At 54.8% G+C, this 22628-nt stretch overlaps 1 protein-coding gene across 1 annotated transcript in view; it reads right to left on the reverse strand.

The window, feature by feature from the left end:
• BCOR (BCL6 corepressor) overlaps nucleotides 1-22628 on the reverse strand; it is a 113631-nt gene that overhangs the window by 85211 nt on the left and 5792 nt on the right. The window lies entirely within an intron of this gene.

The raw sequence follows: 22628 nt of genomic DNA on the forward strand, positions 1-22628 counted from the left end.
CAGACACCCCAGCCAGTCCCCTCCTTCCTGCGCTCCCCCCGCGACAAGTTTACTTTCAAGGAGTTGGACAGGGTTTCCACCTCAAAGGCCGGCCTTATGCCGGCCCAGAGAGAGGGGGCAGTCTCGGAATACCCGGATACCTAGGGTGTACGCAGGCCCCTGGGCTGGCCCCAAACTCGAGCGCCTGAGCCCGGCGCCCCCTACTCCCCCTTTGTAGCGGCTCATCCACTGAGAGTCCCTGCAATCGGCACATGCACTCCGGGCACACACACACACCCCTGACCCACACGTCTGGCCAACTTTTGGGGCAGCGGCAGAACCATGTACTCAAATTCTCGGCGGATTACAGTCTGTACAGTTCAGAGAACGCCACAGGCGGCGCGAGGTTGGCCATAGAAGTGTTGCCCTTCAACTCTGCAAAGTAGGTCTCATAAAAGCAACCCCCCACCTCACCCCAGCTGCTGCCTAGGGCTGGGAGCAAGGGTAAACGCAGCGAGGGATGCTCAGAGCCCTGCTGGGTTTGCTAAACCAGAACCTGAGAGACGTTTCAGCCTCGGAGGTCATCGAGCCCCCCACACCCCATGTGTCAGCCTAGAGCGGGGGTCAGGAGGGGTGGGTACTCGTATTGATCCTAAGACAATGCTAAATCGCCGGCGGGAACAGGCCGAGCGAAGCCCGGGTGGAGGGAAGGCGGCCGCACGTGCGCAAATAGCGTAAAAAGCGTAAAAGCCGCGACGCTCTCGGAGAGGTAGAGCGCGACCCGCCGACCCAGGAGACTGGTGAGGGCAGGCTCTCGAGAAACTGGCAGCGAGACAAAGCAGGAGGAAAGAGACGGGGAGGCTCCGCGGCAGACCCAGAAAGGCAGGCAGCAGCAGACGCCCGGGCCCCGACGCGGAAGCGTGTGCAGATAGGCCCTGCCTGGCATACCCCGGTTCGGGCCCCTAGGGACAACGACGCAGATTCCAGGGGGGGCCTACTGCCAAAGCTGGTCCCTGTTGGGCCTCGGCCGGCTTGACGAGTCAGTTTGGGTCTCCCCCAGCAGATGGCGGGGTCCCTGGGGTGGTCTTAACCAATAGGGATCCCTCTGGTCTCCACCCCTCCCTGAGCCCTGGACAAAGGTAGTGGGTTAGAGGTGCACGGCCCGCGGAGAGCTCGTGTCTCCGATCTGCGGAGCCTCGGGCAACTGTTTATCTGACTTGGAAGAGTTGGAGGGCCGCCACCCTCCACCGAATTAACATTTGAGCTTCCCGACCGCGAGACGCTTACGGCACAGCCCACGCCCTGACTTTCCAACAATCAGGAATCGAGACTGGACTTCCCGCAAGGAGGAACAGTGCAATGTGGGAAGAGACCCCCCCCAGCCTCAGGTTCTCCGCCGCTGCCTCCCACCGCCCGCACACTGGGCCCAGCAGCAGCGCCCCCCTCTCACTGTTTCTCCCCCACCCCCCACCCCCCGGGCTCCGCAGCCCCGGGCAGCCACCGTGGAGCGCGCCTCTCTTCCCTGGAATGAAGCCGAGAGCTTTCCCGCGGCTCTCGGCTTTGCGCACACTCGCTGCACCCATCCCCACCGCGAGCGCGCGCGCGCACACACACACACTCACTCACACTCGTTCTCGCCCTTCCTGTCTCCCTGCTGGGCGTCCTCGAAACCTGACTGCCTAGCTTGAGTGCGGAGTCCCGGCTGAGCGGGGAGCCTGGAAGACCGAGTGGAGGTGGCCAAGGGAGAGGATAGGGCCTGTAATGGAGGCGGGGTGGGGGGGGCTCATCATGCCTGAGAAAGAAAGAGGCCAGCCGGAGACAGCCCGCTGGAGAGGGAAAGTATAAAGAGAAAGCCAACACTAATCCCTCAGCTTGCCTATTTGGGGCCTGACAGTTTACAAAAGCCTTTCCCCTGAACATTATCTCATTTGCACCAGCCTCACCACCGGGCTGTGAGGGAGGTAGGGCAGATAGCATTACCCCCATTGGCAGAGGAGGGAAATGGGCCCAGAGAGGTTGAGAGGTCTGTACCAAAGTGGTAGAGCTAAGAGTGGTGGAGGAGGCCTGAGGCCTGGGGCTTCCTGCCCCCAAGTTCACTTTCCTGTTCAATAGTGTGGTGCGCGTTCCCCCACCCCCCGCAGATCTGTGTGGAGGGGAAGGGGATGGCCAGATAGGAATGAACAGTCCAGTTAGGGAAGTTCAGGAAGGAAGGACACAGCCCCACACCTCTTCCTTTATCCAGGTCTCACACAACAGCCCCTGCACTTTCCATAGCAGCCCGGGAACACTGTGCTGCCAACCCAGGGGTGAGTTGTCAGTGCCTGGCTGTGCCTTCTGCAGTGGCTATTCCAGAGGTCTTGTATCTTTGGGAGGCCGGGCTCTGCTTGTCTGCTCAGCTCTCCTCTCTGCCTGTCATCCCCGCCCCCAGCCTCGGCTGCAGGATGCCTTGCGTCCAACTGTGGTTTCCGGGCAATAAAACAACTATTAAAGTCTCAGGCACGGCTGGTGATTTGCATCACATCCTCTCGTGCATGGATTCAATATTTAATACACAATATTGAATACGGATATTAAAAATCAATAGCTGAGGACCCCTGGGGAGGCAGCACAGTGCGATCCTGCTTCGGGAACACAACCAGCTCCTCTAAAAAGACAGGGGTGGCAAGTTCAGCTAAGCTGAGCCCAGCACCAGGGGAAGTGAGGAGTAGTGGATGCCTCTCAGCTTCCTGATATGCTTAACTGCACCATTTCTAAGCCCAGCTAAAGGGAGGCCAAAGCAAGGATATGCCCCCAGGCTTTACTAGTTGGGGGGTGGGTAGGATTTATTTCCGGAACAAGCTACCAGGTGGATGGAGCTGCCTTTTTTGTTGTTGCAGTTTATACTTTGGTTTGATTCAGGTCTGGGTCCTACAGGCGAGCACCCAACTCTTCCCACCGTGATGGCTCCTTCCCCGGGCCTCAAGACATCCATCACCATAGGCCCCATGGGGAGCTCTTGGCATAAGCTTTCAGGGAGATGGAACAAGAATTCCAATGGCTCATAATATTCTTTGCACAGTAAAATGTGAATGCCTGATACCAGGCTCGGAGATACAGGGTCTTCTGAGGCACCACCAGCATTCAAGACAAACCCTCAGGCCAAGTGACCTGCCCAAGGGCCTGGCGATGGGTGGGTACTGATAGAGGGAAGGGAACCACTACTATATGAAGGAGGCTGGGACATTGAAGCACTCCTGCTCCAGAATGAGAATCCAGATTGTCTGTTTAAAGAGCCAGGAGAAGAGCAAGCTCCCTGTATACAATTATCTTTCAGGCCTGAGGAGGAACACAAATTACTCTCTTCTTTATCAATACACTTTACCCTACACATAAACAAGGTTCTCACAGACTGGTCAGGTAGGGATGAAGGAGAATAAACATCGTTGAGAAGATTCTTTTTTTCCACTACAGAAAGAGAAGAGACACTCTTAGGTTATCTGATTGGATGGGCCTGGAGGCTTTTAGATGCCAAAGAACTAGGTGAACTTGACCTACAGAAGTACCATTCTAGACACCAAGTTACAATATTAATTTTACAGATTCCCTTTTTATCACAGCTTAACTCAATATGGATAGAGTTGGAAATTTTGCTCTGGTTATAAATAAATTGAGAGAACACCTCAGGAAAACCCCAAAGTGGCAATCTGGGCAAAAGAAGAGAATGAAAGAGGTGTTGGAAAATGACAGTTAATAAGCCAGTGGCCTTGCCTTTTGGTTCCCTAACCATCAAAGGGAGGGAAAAGGCACCTTTCTTAGAACCCTCACAGGAAAAGCTGACACTCTGGCTGCTACAGATCCTCTGGGTGGTGGTTCCAAGCCCCAGCCCTCTGGGAGTTTGTCTGTGTGTATTTATGCGTTTCTGGGCTGAGGGTGCAGCCACTTTTATAACATTGGGCCCTAGGCCTGTGAAACCCACTAGCAAAAGTTCTCCTCAGAGGAAAAGATGTTCTCAGGTGGATGTTGGATACAGAGCAACTGCTCCAGCAGCATCAGCAACGTCTCCTTGAGTCCTTCAGCACTACCAAACTGCCTTACTTCTACCTTGGCCATGGGGCCAGGCTCTGGGCCTCTTACAGACCCATGCAGGCCTGACAATTTGCACCTAGCCAGGACATGTGACTAGGGTATGAGATGACTGGCCAAGAGAGAAGAGAGGCTCAGCTGGGGGGACCCAAGGCCCAGAAGGGCCTCCTGGCACAACAAGCTTAGGGCTGACCCAGCCTGGGGGAGGTGAACCTCCAGAAACCACTGAGGCCTACACAACCATCCCCCCCCTAGGCCCACCTGGTACTTCAAACCTACAGGGAAAGTGGCCTGCCTTGTCCCATTTGGGTGGCTAGTCCCAAGGTGTAGTCGAGTGCTGCTATATTAAAGACCTACACATCAAATCCCAAATACCAAGAGGGAATGGGGACAGAGCAGGAGAGAGGAGGTATCCTTTCCCCTCCCACCACCCCACCCTTCAATAAGGTTTTCCTGGAAGGAACTGAAGTTGCTAGTGGAGTTGTTCCTGAAGCTTCTCGGGGACTGTCACTACCTCCTGAAGCAAGGCAGCGAGGACGATGGCTTTCTGTAGAGAGATCCCCTAGATAGTATTCACCACAAGGAGCCTCAGATTCTGGCGCGAAACCTCACAGTTCCGATAAGACGCTACCTTCTGTCCCAAGCACACCCCCCAAGCCTAAAAACAACCCCGAACTGCTGGGATGAACACTGAACCTGAGGCCAGGGTCAGCGGAGGGACGGTCTCCACTACCAACAAGTTGCTGGTCGAGTTAACAGCTGTGGGAGGGGGAGGGGAGCCGCAGGCAGCCACGACTGAACGGTTGCGATCTAGAAAATTCAACAAGAGGCCGCCGCGATGGTAGCGGCGGCGGCTCCAATTAGCTGAGCCAACTGGGAAAGCAGAGAGCAAGGCGGCGGCCCCGCCGATCGTGCCCGGGGCGAGCAGGCGGGAGGGGGCGCGGGGCCTCGGATCTGCCGGGGCGGCCCTCGCCCGGCCCCACCCGCGGGCTCTCGGAGCGCGCCTGGTGTTTACACACTGTCCTTCCGACACCGGATCAAGTTTCAGGCCGCGCTGGAGGCGCCGGGGGCCGGCCACAGGCCCGGGAGAGGGGAAGAGCTGGAGCGGGATCTAAGGCAGCGCTGCGCGGACAAGAAGGCCTGGCGCGCGTGGGCACAGCTAGTGCAGCGGACCCTGGGAGTGGGGCGAGGGGAAGCCCATCCGGCAGAGTAGGCAGGGGCAGGTGGGGCGCGATCTGGTGGGCGAAGCAAATCCGAGTCGCAAGAGTGGAGTGCTTTGCTCACCCCGACCAGAGAATTTACCCCTGGGAGAGGAAGGACTGTTCAGAACCTTAGCGCAACGTCTGCTCTGAGAGCCCCTTGTGAGCTCCGCCCCTCTTCCCCCCAGTGCCTTTGATATACTACCCGATCCAGGCCATTGATGGGGGGGGGGCGGTCTGTGGGCTAGATGAGGAACGTGCGATTGGAGACCTCGAGCTTCCCTGCGCGCCCCGACCCCAGGGCTGCGGAGGCCTCCAGCGGAGTGCTTGCCACTGCACGCCTCCTCCGAGCTGGCAGCGCGCGGGTGCCCCACGCAGTCTGGCGGCGGCGGGTGAGCTCGCAGCAGCACAGGCACACCGTAAACAGCTGCGTGCGCGCCCTCCCCGCTCGGGCTGGGAACCTCACCCAAACACCCTGTCGCCTTCTCTCCTGCTCCCAGCTGAGGCTGGGGGGGGGGAGGAGGGCGCGGAGGGCGAGGCTTTTGTTGCTGAATCTGTGGAAAGAAAGCCCCCACCCCACCCCCAGGCCACCGGGGCCCGGGAGCGAGCGTTCTGAACCAGCAGGGGTGCGGGGTGCTGTGGGGAGGGGAAGGAGTAAGCGCCTGCCCCCTCCCCACTGAATGTCTGCTTTGTTCCGGAAAACAAGGGAAGCATTAGGCTGCTGCCCCCGGGGAAACACAAAACTTCTTTTTGAATCTCGGGAAGGGCGGTTGACTGCGCTACGGGGCTCCCGAGACAGACCGAGGAGGGGAAAAGCTGAGAGGGCGGGTGGAGGCAGGCAGACTCCGGACAGGGGACGACAAACAGTGGGGTAGAAAGCCGCTCAGGGTGACCCGGCGGGAGACCCGGGAACCCGACTCGGCGCGAAGGTGCCGCGCGAGTTCCAGCGAGCAGCCGGCCCAGCCAAGTGGCGCCGGCCCAGCCAGCGGCCGTGCCAGCTTCCTGCCCTGCCCAGGACCGCGGAGCAGTCGGGGACGCCGCCGCAAGCTGGCCGGGAATCGCAGGGCGGGTGGGGTGGGGGCGCGAAGCCACAAGTAAACCCAGACTAGAACTTTCTGCACCCCCACCCCACCCTCAGAGTGGGCCTGAACCCCGGGCCTGTGGGGCGTAGGCTCGGGGCGTTCAACCTTGGAGGAGAAAGGGGGCAAAGGCCCAGGGAGCTCCCCCGCGCGGAAGGTGGGGGGCAGTCTTTAAGTGTCTGGTCTCATTTGATGATCGCTAATCCGTTCAGCTCCCAGGCCGGCTGTGCCTTTCTGAGGGGGCGAGTCAGTTCTACCCAGGCTGGTAGGAGCGGGCAAGGGGGCGAGCGAAGGCAAACCTGGAGCTCGCTCTCTTTCCAGTTCCCTGTCCTCCCCCGGCCGCCACCCCTCATTCGCCCTTTCAGCACCTAAGGAAGGGGCTCTTGCCCCACCCCCGCGGGGCGCTCCCCTCCGCCTCGGAAGCTCAGACCGAGCGAGGGTTTTCCCCCTTCCCCCTGGGCTCGCTGGGTTTCTAACTTCCTCTAAACCTCCCTCCTCGCTCCGAAAAGCCCCGAGGAGAGGAGCCGAGAGGAAGCACGCCGCTAGTGTGCGAAATGAAGACCATGTGTGGGGACGGCGGCATCAGAGTGCAGCCGCCGGGTTGGGGGGGGGGCGAAGGCCCCCGCGCGGCCCGAGGCTCGGGGCGACAGCAGCCAGCGCCTCTGCTTGGCATTGGGGACGCGGGACCGCGGCGAGAAGCGGCGAAGCGCCTGGTCTAGCCTCGTGGCCGGCAGCGGGGCGGGGGTGCGGGAGCTGCCGCGCCGTGGGGGGCGGGGGGCGGGAACGCTGCCCCGGCTTCCTGGGCCTCAGCTGCGGCCGAGGGCGCAAGAGCAGATCGTGTTCGGCGGCGGTGGCAGCCGCGGCGGTGGCGGCTCGGGCACGCCGCGCTCGCAGCTGAGAATCAACAAAGACAGGCGGCGGGTGAGCGGGGGAGGGGCGCAGCCGAGCGTTCGCTGGCTGCCGTGGAATAATAAAAAATAATTAATAATGATAATAAGAGAAAAATCCCCAGGCTTTCATGGCTCTGGGTTTCCGTGTGGCTGCAGTGGGAAGCGCGCTGTCCTTGAGGCGGACTCTCTCGCTTGGTCTGCCCGCCCCTCCCCCTTGCTCGCCCCCTCCCCTCCTCTGGAACCGGGAAGAGAAAGGTCTGCAGCTGACAAATATTATCCATTCTCCCCATCGATCGCGGAGTGTACAGATGTGAGCGCTTGATGTGCCCGCGGAGCGGCGGATCCTCCCTGCTCGCTCGCTCTCGCCCAGGCTCCGCTCGCCGCCCCCCTCCTCCCCCTTTGTTCTCCTCCCCTTTCCCTCTCTTTAAATAGATTTCAGGGCGCTGCCTGTTGGAGAGCAGCTGGCGATCTCTCCCGAGAGAGGGAACGAGCGCAGCCCGAGGTGCCCTGTCACCAGCCTCCCCTCCCCCACTTCGCCTTCTCCTTGTGGGCCCACCCCCCACCTTTCTCCAGTTTCCAAAACAGAAAACAGCCGGAACACCCACATCCATTGCACCGCTAGTCTTCCGGAGCCTTTGGACCCCTCACGTTGTCCGCGTGCTGTTCCCTATGTCGGTGTCCGTGCGGGAAAGGAAGGGGGCCAGGACATGCCGAAAGAGCCGAGGTTCGGGATATTTCCCCGGCAGCAGCAGGGGCGCAGCCCCGGTCACGCAGAGAGGGGACAGTTTACCCATTAGGGAAAGTCGGCCCTTTTATTCCATTTTTACAGATGGCAGATTAAGCCGGCAGCGTCCGGACTCAAAGGGGCCGACCGCTCGGCTAAGGGTTAACCCGTAGGCCGGTAATCGCGGGCACACACGCGCGTGGCGCGCCCTCCCTGCCCGCTGGAGCGCCCGCCACAGCCCGCAGTGCGCCCGAAGCTGAAGGGGGGGTTCGGGGGGAGGGGCGGGGCGGGCTTAACCAGGCCGCTCAACTGAGCCGAGGCCACCTCGCCGTCTGTCACTTAAATGATTGTCCTCCGCTCCGCTCGGTGCGGTCAGTAAGGGCTGTTAACAGGCAGTTGCAATCAGTTTCCGAAAGGTCAGCCAAGGTCCTCCGGCTCTCCCAGACGGAAGGCATTACGAAACTGCTTTTGTATCTGCAGGCACTTTAGAAAAAGACGCGAGGAGGGGCGCGCCGCAGCGCCGCGGTGCTGCGAGCCCTGGGAGAGGGCCTGGGGCCTGGGGCCTGGGGCGAGAGAGCTCGCCCCACCACCACCTCGGCGGCGGGGAAACCACCCGGCAAGTGACCCAGGCACTCCCGGTTTCGATGGGGAAGCAGGAAGGAAGCGGGGGGAGCAGGCGGCAAGGGAAAAAGGAATGGGAGGAAGTGGGAGAGGCGTCCTGGCTCCCCTCCTCGCCCGGCCCACGGCCCACGGCCCACAATGGGACCCGGACGGGGGCGGGCGGCCTTGGGTGCGGCAAGATCCCGCTCGGACTCTCAGGTCCTCCTGACGCCGGGAAGTGGGGCAGGAGGTGGTTGGTGGGGGGAGAAGAGAGACCCTTGCAGAGCAAGCGAGTCCCCGCGTGGTGTCTGAAGACGCTGCTGCTGCCGCCGCTAGAAGTCGTCCATCAGCAACCAGTCCAACCTGCCAGTGATAATGTGCGATCAACACCAAATCACCCCCGCCAGGCGCGATCCATCATCGCTGCGCGCCGCGGGCCCGCGTGAGGCTGACTCGGGGCTGGGGGCCGACGGGGGGGGGCTTGGAGCAGAAGGCGGTCGCCCAGTGTACTGGGAATCTCCGCGCACCTCGCTGCCACCACCCCCCCCCCCGGAGGCCTGCATCCTGACGTTCATAACTCCAAGTTCCCCAGTCGCAGAGCGCAGACCCGGTGGCTCCGAGTTCCCCGCGCAGGTCACTAAGGAGCCCGCGCGTCCTCCGCACCCTACTATGCGGTCACACCCCACAAAGCTGTCCCTTCTTCAGAGCTACCCTGCCTGTATCCCCCCTCCTCCAAGAAAGCCTGGCTGGCGGGAAATTAATATTTAATATCGTGAAATTGATTAAAGGGCTGGAAGCCGATGATGGGGTGGGGGGAAGGGTAGGGCCGTAATTAAAGATCTGAGAGTGGTGGCCGCTTCTCAACTGCCCCAGTCGCACGCGGCCTTTGTGAGGCCGAGGCGGGGTCGCTCGCAGCAGAGCCTGGCCGTCCCAGGACTGTGGCCCGAGGGCGGAGGACAGGGGCGGCACAGCGGGGGCGGGCATCCCGGAGGTGCCGGCGAGTAACCTTAGCGCACCTGGGGCTGCGCGGACGGAGAGCTGCGCCTCCCTTGCCCGCCTGTATTGTGGAGCACATCTCGGTCGCAGGAGCCTGAGGGTCGGTAGCTGAAGCTCCTCGCTGCCAGTTCGGCATAGAAGTGCCTTCCCCGCCCGGGGGACCCTTGAGGACGGTCTCGCCTGCGTCTCCAAGGTCCCCAGTCTAGCCTGACACTGGACCCAGCTCCAAGGCCGCCTCCCCAGACCCTGACCCGGGTTTTCCGGCCCTCCCACACAGCCCTTCGGAGTCAGGTCCACCCAGTTCAGTAACGGGGGGATCCTGAGGCCCAGGCTGCCCAAGCTCCCACCGGTTCTCTCCTGTCCAGGCCTCACCCCGGGTCGCTCACGGTCGGGGCAGCTTAACTTGTTCAGCTGCACTGCAGATGGGGCCTGCCGCTCGAGGCGGCGGTCTCCTAGGAGTCGTCACCGAACCAGCTCAGCCGGCCGCATGTCGTGCAGTTTATGGTTACTACGCCTCCCGGGAAGGGCAAGGGGGCTGAACCGGGCTGGATGGAGGTGGGTACACCTGGGCCACCCGACCTAGCGGTAGTAGAGGAATTCGGTGGACGCAAGGTCAGCAGTAACCCTTTGGCGCTGGCTACGGTTTAGAAATCAGATGGTTGGCTTGGTGGCAGGATGACCCCACACACACACCTTGCGAACGTCTGGCTCCAAAAGGCCGCTTTGAACTTTTTCTTGTATACGATTTATTGTTTGGTGAAGCAGTCTGTCTGAAAAGTACCAAGTGTGCAGAGGGGAGAAACTACATAAACAGAACAAGCAGCATTTTTGGCCCTAATCAGTTGAGGGCCAGGAGGGCCCACCAGGCTCCAGGCTCACTAGAAGGTCAGGACCAGGGGGGATTAGGCCCAGTCTTGGGTTTATTGCTGTACTTGAATAAAGCACCGGGGGCTGCCTAAACTGGGGCAACAGAGAGGTAATTAAAAGAGGGGCTGCAGAAGGAAAGAAAGGCTGGCGTGGCTGCTGCCTAGAAGGGTGGAGGAAGTGTTTTCCCTAAGAATAACAAGCCTGTGCAAACGTTATGCAGAAAGAATTAATTTCACCAAAACAAAACCAAAAAGTTCACATTCAGCCTCATGCTGAGATAAGCAACATGCAAACTTTGAAAGGAATCTTGAACCAAAGGGAAGTGTAAGCTGCAGTTTACAAAGGGCAATGGGAAGCTTTTCTGGGTACTTCTCTCTTCCCACCATTGTGATTCTACCTGCAGCAGCTGCTCCCTAGGGGGCCCCTTCTGACCTCCCAACCTGAGAGCCCCAGGCGAGATCACTCAGAATGCACCGCATTCATCAATGCCATTTCTGGTAAATTGGACCTCAGGTTTTGGAGTGTCCTAGGAGGAAAGCAGCCTACACAATGCGCATACCGATGTCAGAGCAAATGTGATGGGCGGCACACATTCTATAGCCTTTACTAGATAATGTTATGGATTTCACAACCAGATGTACCAGATTTTCCAAGACATTCCTGATTTCAAGAGCTCTGAGCCCTATGTCCTAAGTGGGCATGATCCCCCACCTGCGGTCACTGGTGTTGTGGAACTGTGCACCAAAAGTATCTCAAAGCTTACTTGCCAGGCTGCCAAGTAAGGGAGAAAACGGCTTGGGGTGAGGCCTGCACCCCGTTGGTACCCGCCGGTCCTTTGTCCACCGTGTGTAGTCAGGCAGCCATCCTCCTCGCAGTCTTTATCTCAGCCAAGGCCTGTCCCTACCTCCTTGTACAGGAGTCTGGGAGAGTTGGGTGATAAACATGCCTTTAGGGACCATCCAGGTAGGTCGCTCGTCTGGGGAAAACATAGGATCAGGTCCTCGGGGGTCTCTGTGGGTCAAGGAGGAGCGGCCTGCCCCCATGGTGGAGGGCACAGCTGAGTGCACTGGTCCCCCGGAGCTGCCGCCTCCCTGTCCCCCGGGAGTGGGCGGTCGGCGCGGCTGCACGCCGGCCGCCATCTTGGCGCAGGCGGTGCTGCCCCCGGTGGTGGGACCGCAGAGCCGCAGCCGCGCTCGCTCGCTTGGAAGCCCCCTCGCAAGGCGGCTCACGGCGGACCCCGGCCCCGGGTGGCCACTCCTAGTTGAAGCGCGGCTTGTCGTTGCTGCAACACCAGAGCAGATTTCAACCCCGAGAAATGACCTCTTGTGCCCGGACTCCTGCACAGGTCCACACGTTATCATCTCTCCGTGCACAGCGGCCTGTCCACGTACTCCGGAACTTGGGCAGCTGTCCCCAACTGCCACCTGCGGAGGCAGCATGGGGGTAGGGCGAGGCCTGCAGCTCAGTCCCGCACCGTGCAAACTGTTTCTAAGTCTCTGGGCAAGAGAGGATTTGAAAGTTACCTCTCTTTAAGGGATCTTGATTGGAGAAGACCGTTACTCTATTCGTCCATTTTTGGGCATGCGTTTATTGGAGAGCTTGCTAAGGGCAAGGCACTATGTTAGATCCTAAGAGAATCCAAATGTACAAAAGTGAATTTTTTAAAAAGACACCCCTGACCCTCAAGTCATGTACAGTCTAGCTGGGAAGGCAGACTTGTAAATAACTAAACAAAAACAAAAAGCATCATGAAATGAATGTAAACTATGGGCATGAATCCTGCAGTACATGGCCTGGGGAAGGGCCAATTAATTATTTTAAAAATAACCTTTACTTCTAAAAATGTAGAATCTGTTCTGGGAGGAGAAGGGAGGATAGAAATTTACTAACACTGGATAGTTCCAGGATTCCAAGGAATAACAGTCATCACTTCTGAAAGGTTGATGTTTAGGAAAAATGGTGAAAGTTTATTTAAACTAAGCAAAATACCAAGAATCAGAAACGTGGATTCCTTTCTCAGCTCCTGACATTAGCAGGGTGGTAGAGATGCAATTTTCCATCAACACGTAATACCCCCATTTGAAATCAGTAAAACTCCCACCACACTTCATAAAAAGAAGAGTTTTAGAAAATGAAACTAAAGGTAAGAGTAGAAACTTCTAAAAATGTTTTAGACTTAAAGAAAAATGGGAATTAAAAAAAGAAACACCCAAAACCAAAAAGAGCTTACTTGCAAATGGTCTCCAAGATGTGAACATGCAGAACACTGTCCCAAGATGATTTGTACAGAGGTTGGAGAGTGTGGGGAAATTAGTCACAGGTCAAAGAAAATTAAGCAAATAAAAAAATGAGGCAATTATTAACTCTAGGGGAAAAAAAATCAGTACAAGAAAGGAAATGCAATCACCGAAGCTCATTTGCCTCATCAATAAACAATACATATGTGCTCACAAAGTAAACACTGGCTATGAATTTAATAACAAATTACAATATAGCACTACTGTGAGAATGGGGGAGGGGAAGTATGATGCAGAAAATGAGAATCCTCCTCTACCATACTAGGAAGTCAACAGATGACAGTTACCGTGGATTATTTAAGAGAAGGCCACATCTACATATTACTTAGAATTATGTCTTCCAGAAGAAACGGGCAGGGAACTGCTTTTTTGCACCAAGCCTCCTTCACATATTATTTGGCTTCATAAACTTTGAGCAAATATTCCTTTGTGAAAAATACAAATTAATTTTTTTAATTAAACACACAAAGACTTAGAAAAATAAAACTCTGAGAACTCCCAAACAGTCACAATGATGTAACTGATGTCCTTTGAAACTATCTTCCTTCAACATACACAACTCAAATTACCCACCCAAAGTGTGGAAAGAAACAGGCAGAGAGGTAAATGGATTTGGGGCCCCTGGCCTGTACATTCCTGGTTATCAGGAAGAGCAAATCATTTCAATTTGCCAGTCCCAGGAGACATGCCATTTATGGCTTTACTGTGAAAATACCTTTCCAAGTATTAATGGAATTCCAAATAGCAACACCACCCACTATAGAGTGAACAAGAGTAAGCTTTTCACTGCTTATGTACAAGGCTTCCAGAGGCTTCCACTACCGGCCTGTTGCTGACACCAGGAGAGTCCCTCTTTGGAGTTAATTTTGATTAGGAATTGCTTTTTCCGGATGATCCTCCACTTTTAAATGCAAATTCTCTTCATCCATTACACACTAGTGTGAATTTTAGTTCACAGGTAACTTGTTAAGATGTCAAACTCTATTGCACCACCTGTTAGGGTCTTACACTCAACAGCCTTACATCCATCACATAAAGGCCTACAGTTAACAACATCCCTTAAAAGGCTAAAGGCTTCACATTCAAAACCAAAGAAAACATATCCCTCCCCCCCACCCCCCTCACCCCCCACCCCCGCCCAAATCCCACCTTGCTGGCTAAATAAGACACTTAGGTAGGGTGACACCCCAGTCTTTTTTTTTTTTTTTTTTTTTTAACTCTAAATAAAGCCTAGGAGAGACCCACTAATTTATGAATGCTGGACCCTGCAGATGAAAGGTGACTAAACAAAGTGAGTCAATGGGCCTATTGCTCCAACCTGCTGGGTCAACACTGGCTTGGTCTACAGCCTTAGGCTGGCCCACTCTACTCCCAAGATGCCCTTTTGACCCCCATCCTACCCTGTGTCACCATCTCTTTTCTTTCTGATCAGAGAGAGAATCTGTTTATCCTCTGCCCCAAGAACAAAACTTCCACTAGCCTACTGAGTGACTTTGTGAGAATTGGAGAAAGGTACACATGGGCCTGAATTCCAGCCCTCACTCCCTGTCTTGGCTGGAGACCTTTGTGCAGTGCACAAACTGCACAACCTGATGCGTTGGTCCTGCCCAAGAAGCCAGCTTATTTTCAGAGGCCACCCTGAACATTGCTTATTTGTGACCCACAAGGTTCCTGCTGAATCTGGGTTTCTTTGGTTTCCAGCATAGAAACAGTTAGCCCAGCCCTACAGACTCAAATCACCTGAAGGGAGGCTGGGGTGAACCGGGCACATCCTGGGAAGTCCGGGTGAGGTCAGGAAAGGGGCACGTAGGTCAGAGTTCACCCAGGAGCTTTCCACTAACTCTGGGACTTCTATTTTCATTGAGATCTAAAACATGAGCCTCATGCCCCAAAGCCTGGCTGAAAATGAAATCTTCATGAGCCAAAAGGAAAGCAGGCCAGAGGGTGCACATGCCTTTTGGATTTTCAGAAATGGAAAAATGATTAGATTTCAGATTTCGGGAAGGTGTGTCATGTTGAGGGAGCCAGAGAAAATAATAACTGCTGATTCTCAAGCAAAACAGAATCATGTTTTCCCACCATGTTTCTATCTATGTCTCCTAGTTAAGCCACAATGAAATAGCAGATCAAAGGCAGAGACAAATACAATTATGTTGCCTGCAAAACCCCTAGCATGAAATTAGAAGTCAAACTCTCCATTCAGGGGTTAGAGACAAGGATAATGGGAACCTGGGGCCCCAGAGATGTACCCAGCCCCCTTTGTCACAACAGTATCCATGCTGGATATTTAAAACCACACCTGGGGGTAAAGGACAAACATTAATAATACATTAAGTATTATTATTAGAATAATGTATTATTTTTTCCACACTTTCTTTAGGAAATGCATTGACTACATTTCCAGCTTTGTACCACATAAAGATATCTGTGTGTAGAAATAAAGTGATTTGTAAGCAAATAGTGAAAATAATATTACCTAGAGTAATGAAGGGTTACCACAGATTCTCCCCAAAATGGGCGAAGGATGGTGACAGCCAAATTGCACGTCCTGTCCCCTACCTGCTTTCCCTTTCAATGCTGAAGGGCCTAAAACCATCCGATCTCACCACCCAATTCTTCTTCAGTCCTTCCCACACTTCACAAGCTCACAGAAAGAGCTGTCCTTTGATATCTTTTATTTTTCATAAAATCTATGTTTGCTTTGTGGCTCTATTTCTTTTACCCTGGCCTAATTTTAGCTCTCTACCCACCCCTCCCCCCATATAATTTATGCAGCCTCTAGAGGGTACAAGCTCCTATTATAACATAGACTATTCTGTTTAGAGCCACTGCTAATTAAGCTTAGTTCTCAAGAGTGCCTAGCACGGCCTTCCTTCCGGCCTTCCTTCCTTCCTTCCTTCCTTCCTTCCTTCCTTCCCTCCCTTCCTTTTTCTTTTTTTCCCCAATGGCCACAAGTTCTTTGACACTCTTCCCATTGAGAGGTAGGATCTATGTCCCTTCCCCTTGAATCTGACTGGATTTGTGAGTCATTGTAACCAGTAGAATATAGCACAAAGTTGCTGTGTGACTTCTGAGGGTGGGTCAGAAGAGGTGATACAGCTTGCATCTTGTTTGCTGCCATGCTTTCTTTTTAAAGTCTTGAGCTGCCAGTAACTTCAAGTCCTAGGGCCCTTAAGCCACCATACTGAGGAAGCCCAGGCCAGAGGGAGGGCCCATGTTTGTGCTGTGGGACACAGCTGAGGTCCCAACTAGCAGCTAGCCTTGTGGATGAGGCCGCCTCCAGATGATTCCAGCCCCCAGCTCTTGAGTCTTTCCACCAAAAATTCCGGACCCACAGAATTCACGAGCAGAATGCAATTGTTTTCCAGCTAGCTCCCTTGCTGCTGACATGCTATGACCCTTCTTTTCGTGATAGTAAGGGAGAACAGTTTTATAACATGTTGCTAAATCCATGGAAGAAAGTGAGCTGGATTAAAAACCAAAGTATGGTGGGCAGGACATTTTTGATCACTACTCAAATCTTCCACCTCTGATAACAACACTTTGTTCTTTATGGAATCCCTGTAGGACAGTGACCTGTCTCCTTCTCAAATCTGAGCTCACATTTCCCCTAAAGGATCTGGTTGTAAGGACCCTATTTGTTGTTCCCTCTTGATCTACACTGGCTGCACAAAGGAGCCAGTTCACTGGGCAGAAGGGAGGAACCAAGCATTTCCAGAGGGCTAGCTTAGCTCTCCCATTTATTCTCTTCTCTCCCTGCATTTTCCTTGCTGCTTCTTGAAGGTTCTCATGTCAGGGATGGGGAGGGATGGAATATGGAAGGACTGTCAGCTTACTTCATTTTCTTCCCAATTCCCCCGCAAACTCCACATCTTTGCATTCCCTGACCCCAACTATCCCACTTGTGTCACACTCCAGACATACGCATTTTCATTCACAATACTCAGTCACACTTGCTAGGCCATACCCACAGAATCACCCAGCAGAGCTGTTGGCCTTTCCTTTCCCCCTTTCCTCCATCCTCCCTTCCCTGAAGGAAGCATGCACAGGCCCTTGCTGCCCAGGCAACCCCAGACCTGAACTCATAGCCTGTCCTGGGGCGGGGGGGAGGAGGTGCTGAACTCTGGGGTGACCTGGGGAGGGGCTGCAAGACATTTGGAATGTGGAGTACTGAGGAGAGGGATGTGGGGAGCCCAGGTCCTAGCCCCCATCCAAAAAAGCAAGGCAGCCAGGGAGCAGGAGAAAAATAGGCCAAACTGTGTGTGTGGTGGGGGTGGGGTGAGGAAAAGGGGGGAGCTACTGAACAGGCCAGAATGGGACCAGCAGCAAAGAGAAATAGGCAACACTCCCTCCCTGTACCACCAAATGCCAAGGGATGAACTTGCCAAAGATATAGCCATGAAACAGGAACAGAGGTCAAGCCAAAGGGAGTTCTCCCCCTTACCACAGAAAGCCAGCACCAACTGGGATAAGGGCCTGGGACCTGCCCCTTCCCCAGAGTCTGAGTCCAAAGGCTGGCACAGTTCCCCAAGCTCACCACCTAGGTATGCTTGTATCCCCTAGGGCTGCTTGTATCCGCTAGACAGTGGGGTCCTGTGGCTCCAATTTCCAGGACAACAGGAACACACATCTTAGAAGCTATTCTCTCTTCTGACCCAAATCCCAGGCCAGTAAGACCTGTCTCCATCTGGGGCCTTGTACGAACCTTCCTTCCTATACTTCAGGCCAAACCTTCCCTTGTTCCTTCAAGGACAAGGGTATAACATTTATTAAAATATGATTATGACCTTCCTGGTGCTGTACATGCAATGACTTCATCTACTCTTTCCCGTTCTCATGCCCATTTTACAGACAAGGAAATTGAGGCTCAGAAAGTTTACACAACCACTGGAGGCAGAGTTCCCATCTTAAGCCCAAATGTGTCTTGCTCCAGAGCTTTCTACCCTACCTGTGATCTTCCAAACATTTGATCATGTATTTTGTGGCAGGTCCTGTGCCAGGCTTATAAACGGTTTCTGCCCTTGGGGAGTTCATAGGCTAGTGTTGGAGACAAACACTGCAATACAGTGGGAAAGGGGCTCTGAGTACCGTTCAGAATATCTTGATCATCATTGCCCTCCCACCCGACCTCTACTCACTTAGCCCCACTAGCCGTTCCTTAGGCACTAGAAGCTGACTTCCCTCCCATGCCTCTCTTTTTTCCTGTCAGTGGGGTTTGTACCCACACACCTGGCAGAGATCCTGGCACCCTACTTGCCTGGAAAGGCTGCCTTGGTCTGGTAGATGTCCTTGGCTTCTGGAGCCCCAGGGGAGAGAGAGCCTGACTGCAGCCCCAGGCTTCCTCAGCTGGGAAATGGGCACAGAGGCAGAACACTGAGCAAGCTGGTAGGCCCTAGCAAGGCTTTTATTGAAGCCTGTTAAAGGGCTTTGGGCTTCCTCTGATGAAAGGCGCTTAAGTGCATCTGGTTTTGATTACAGGGGAGGAGAAAGCCAGGCGGTCTCTTGGGGGTTGGACCAGTCATTTGGCTTTGCCTTCCTAGGGTCAGAGCTGGCTGCTGGCGAGGCCAGGAGGCCAGGTGTGGGGGGCAGGCAGGAAGCAGAGCCAATACAAAATCCTCCAACTCTCTAAGGCTCCTGACCTCAGCCTCTAGCTCTGCCACGTGGGACACCCAGAAACAGCATGGTGGCTCAGAGATGCCAGACTCCTTTGAGAAAGTCAAGTTCAGAGTGTCTACTGCCCACCCCTGACCCACAGCTCTTCACTAATCTCCACCCCCTCATCTCCAAAATATCCTCCCAAGAACCCTGACCCACCAACAACCTTCCTGACTGCTCTTCTTCCTCAGACCAAATTAAAATAGGCTTTTTCTGCCTCAAGGGTTTTCGCAAGTGATGAAAAGTAAGGAAATGCAGACTTTTAAAATTTAAAAACCCTCAACATTTTCTTTTTCAACCACGGGGTATCGTTTCCCATAAAACAGACCTCCTCAAGGATTCCACGTCACTGTAGCTGACAACCATGCTGAATTATTTTTTTTTAAACTTTTTAAAGAAATTTTTATTTTTTATTTTAAGTGTGTTTTTCCAGGACCCATCAGCTCCAAGTCAAGTAGTTGTTTCAATCTAGTTGTGGAGGGCGCAGCTCACAGTGGCCCATGTGGGGATCGAACAGGCAACCTTGTTAAGAGCACCGCGCTCTAACCAACTGAGCTAACCGGCGGCCTCCACCATGCTGAATTAAAGGAAGAAATTAATATTAAAATAAAGTGGCTATCCCAGAATGTCATCAGGGAGTCCGGAGCCGCTCAGCCCCCACCCCCGGCACCTGTTCCTGCGTGTGAGTCCACATGGGCACCAAAAGCTCTTGGGGATCGGATGGGTTAAACACAGTCTACGGTTCTACAAACGAAAATGCATTTGCTTATTCCCTCCCTGATTTGATCCTGCTGCGTGTTATTATTGTCAAGTCTCTTAGCACCACCGTTTCTAAAAAGAAAACCCGTGGGTCTGCGCGGCCCTTCACCGCCTGCTCGGCTTTTATTGTGTACGCAGCCTTGTCTGTCTGCGTGGACCCAGCACGTCGCGACCGCCTCGCAGGCGCGCATGGACACCCTCGGATTGGCATTTCGATAAAAGCTGGGCGCATTGTCTCAGCGGCCACACACACACACACACACACACACACACTCTAAAAGGCTACACACCCCTGGCCAACACTCCTCCTAACCCATAATTAGAGACGACCTTTGCGAAAGGCAATTAAAATATAGTAATAATCGATGCGCTCGGCCTTTTCCAAAAAAGAAAATACACAGGTGTTGGCTTCAGGTGGCTCCACCTGGACCGGCCAGGAGGCCTCCTCCAGCTCATGAATGAACTCTTTCTCCAGGGAACCTTCGATTCCCCGCTACCTATGCAAGCGCTGGCTCCCCTCCTCCTCTTCCCCATCCCCCTCCCTTTCCAGTGCTCCAGCAGCCTGGAGCTTGCTGGCGGCGGCGGGGCTTTGTCATCCCAACGCACACACAGACACGCACACGCGCGCACCCGGCCACCACGGGACCGCGGCGACTACCGCGCCGTGTCCTTCCTCGCCGCACTGCTCTCTCCGCCCCTTCTTTTTAAGAGCTCCTCCAAACCCATTTTTCCGTCCTTTATATGTACGATCCTTTTAATCGAGGAGCTCGGAAAGCATTTTGGGGGGACCTCCCGCGGGGCGCGGGGCAGCAGAACTCAGGATGCGTGGGCAACTGGGCTTTGTTCGGCCCCTTGACGGAGTCCCGAGGGCGGAAAAGCCTCGATCGCGCAGGAGCCCACCGGCGAGTTGGCGGCAGCTGACACCAGCATCCCCCCCACCCGCACCAAACTGAAACGTGAAATCCTCTCTGGAGTTCACTTAGGACTTGGTCCCAGGGCGGGGGGAGTATTGCCTCAGGGAGGGTCTCCTGGCCCACAAGTGGCTCTCCCCAAACAGACAAATATGCAGTGTCATTATGGTGGCTCCTGTTGCTCGAGGCCCCGGGGGTGCTCCGGCACTGCGGGCGCACCCCACCCTTATATGGCGCGGAAAGCGAAAGAGGGGCCTAGGGGCTGGGGCTCCCCTGGGGGCTGCCTAGAGGAGACGCCGCGTCCCGCCCTCCCGCACCTCCCGGCAGCCTTCCGGGACCGCGAGCACGGAGCCAGGGCGGCCTCTCGCCTTTCATTACCGGGCCTACGAAAGCAGCAGCCCAGGCAAATATGTAGCTATTAAAATTAATCGCCCTGCGTTGTCAGCTGAACATAATGCAAATTATTTATGGGCTGTCTGCGCAATATTTATCATCGTGCAGGCTCCAGGCGCTTCGTGCCTCCCGGCCTCCCCCGCCCGCCCGGGCCCGCGCAGGGCGACGCTGTGCGCAGGCTGTCGCGGCCTGGGGGCTCTGAGCACAGGAATGGGGTTTCCGAGGGCGAGGTCGCTCACGAGGCTGCCTTCCAGGCGGAGCGCCTCACTTTAGTTTCTGCCATTCAGTCTACATTTGTTGGAGGCCTACTACGTGCAAAATTAGGAGGTTTGAGAAACTGGGGGTGGGGTAAAAACCAATTTGGAAAAAATAGGAACCATACAAGCTCGGGCCCCCGGGGGGGGGGCGGGCGGGCGGGGGCGATGCTTGCGGGGACTGCTCGGCTGCCCAAGTGAATTTTCTGTGGCTCAAGCCTGTCCTCCAACTCGAGAAACCCTTGTTTGCGGAAGCTGGATTCGCATTTGGAGAAACTAGGAGCTTCGGAGGTATCCCACAGATCCGACCACACCGCTATCGACTAGAACCGGAATCCATTGTCCTTCGAGCCTCAAAACTTGTTTGCAGATCGCAGATAACAGATTAACTGCTAATTGTCTAAAAAGGCCAACCATTTAAGTTTATCATTGCTGGGGACCCCGAGGTATTCGCTGCACTTTTATATGTAAAAACAGCCTTGCTACCTCCGAAACGGCTTTTGTTTCTCTTTCAAATACTGTGTTCTAAAAAAACAGCAGCAACGCGCCACCCCACCCCCTCTCCAACCGAGCCATTGCGTTTAAAAAAAAAAAAAAGCCCAGGAGGAGAAATAATCTATAGGACAATCCCCCCCTACTGGTCGGCGCCGGCGTTTGGGCTTTTTACGCAGATCGAGTCGCCCTGGGCTGCAGAGGTAAACAGGCTTTCTGCACCGCTGCTAGGTACTTGAATCAGGAAGGGAGGAACGGGCACTGCGGGGCGGGGAAGGCCTCGGGATCCGGGCTGGGTGCCAGGGAGGGGAGGGCACAGCACGAGGAGCAGTGTGGTGGAGGCGAGTAGACCCTGCCCGGAGGCTTTGGGGCCAGGAAGGTCGGTGGGCGGTCCAGCTAGAGGTCCCCGCTCGCAATCTGCGAGGCAGGGTGAAGGCGCTGCCTGGGCCTCTATCCCCAGCGCGCCTGGCCGCCACCTGGGGCCGGTCACGCTGCGGTGAGTCCATCTGCGGGGAAGGAGGTCACGGGGCGCTCCCTCCCACACAGTTTTAGCAGCTCTGGGCCTTTAGGACGCAGAAGCAGGCCTACGTCTTTCTTCTGATGTGCATTTTAAGCAAATTATTGCCCTTCCTCACTGTCTCCACCCTGAGCGCCTCACCTCGCACTTAGCTGACCAAGCCTGAGTCAGGGCCTACTTCCGGGGTCCTGGGGTCGGGTGGAGTGGCTATCTAGGGCATCTGCTCTTCAGACTAACAGAAGGGTACATAGCCAGAAAGCTACTTCGAATTTATATATTTTTAATCTGATTTCCTTCTCCTTAAAATGTCGTTTGGCCCAATTGAGAGGTCCTTTTTCTTTTCCTTTAACCCCCAATTTTTGACAGGGAGGTTTTTTTGTTTAAGAACATTCCAAAGATTCTCCCATTACTTCAGAAACTTAATTTGAAGTGATATAAAAGAAAAGGAGATTCAAAATATTAAGTTGCTTTTGTATTCCCTTTATCTGGTTCACTCTGCATGGATTTTGAGGAAGGGCTGGTTTTCACTTTTTTTTTTTAATCAGCAAATCGCTGTGTTTTCTAGGGTGAGACTGAACATTAATCACAGTAAAGTGGAAAGGTCATGCCCCGCTTACAAAGTGTTTTAACAGTTTAGTTTTCAGAATCCCACCTGAGGGGGGCAGGTAAGTGTTATTGTTCCCATTGTAGAGATGAGGGGAGGGACTGAGCACCTCCTCGGCTCCAAATTTCACGAATCTAGTCCTCATTGAACTGGGGCCAGAGCCCGGTGAAACCCGCTTGCTTCTTCCCGCATCTGCCCTCCAGTTTAAAGTCCTTTGTAAATGCTGCATCCTTTTCTGAGATGTACCTAGTGGGGCCCGAGCCACCCTGAGTTGAGGCAGCCCCCACCGCCCACATTTTAGGCAGCTCCTTCCACAGCCTGCAAACCGCACGGAGGCCCCAAGCGTCTCT

Source organism: Rhinolophus sinicus, chromosome 18 (genome assembly GCF_057876585.1).
Source record: "Rhinolophus sinicus isolate RSI-liver-muscle chromosome 18, RSI-T2T, whole genome shotgun sequence".
Lineage (NCBI taxonomy): Eukaryota > Metazoa > Chordata > Mammalia > Chiroptera > Rhinolophidae > Rhinolophus > Rhinolophus sinicus.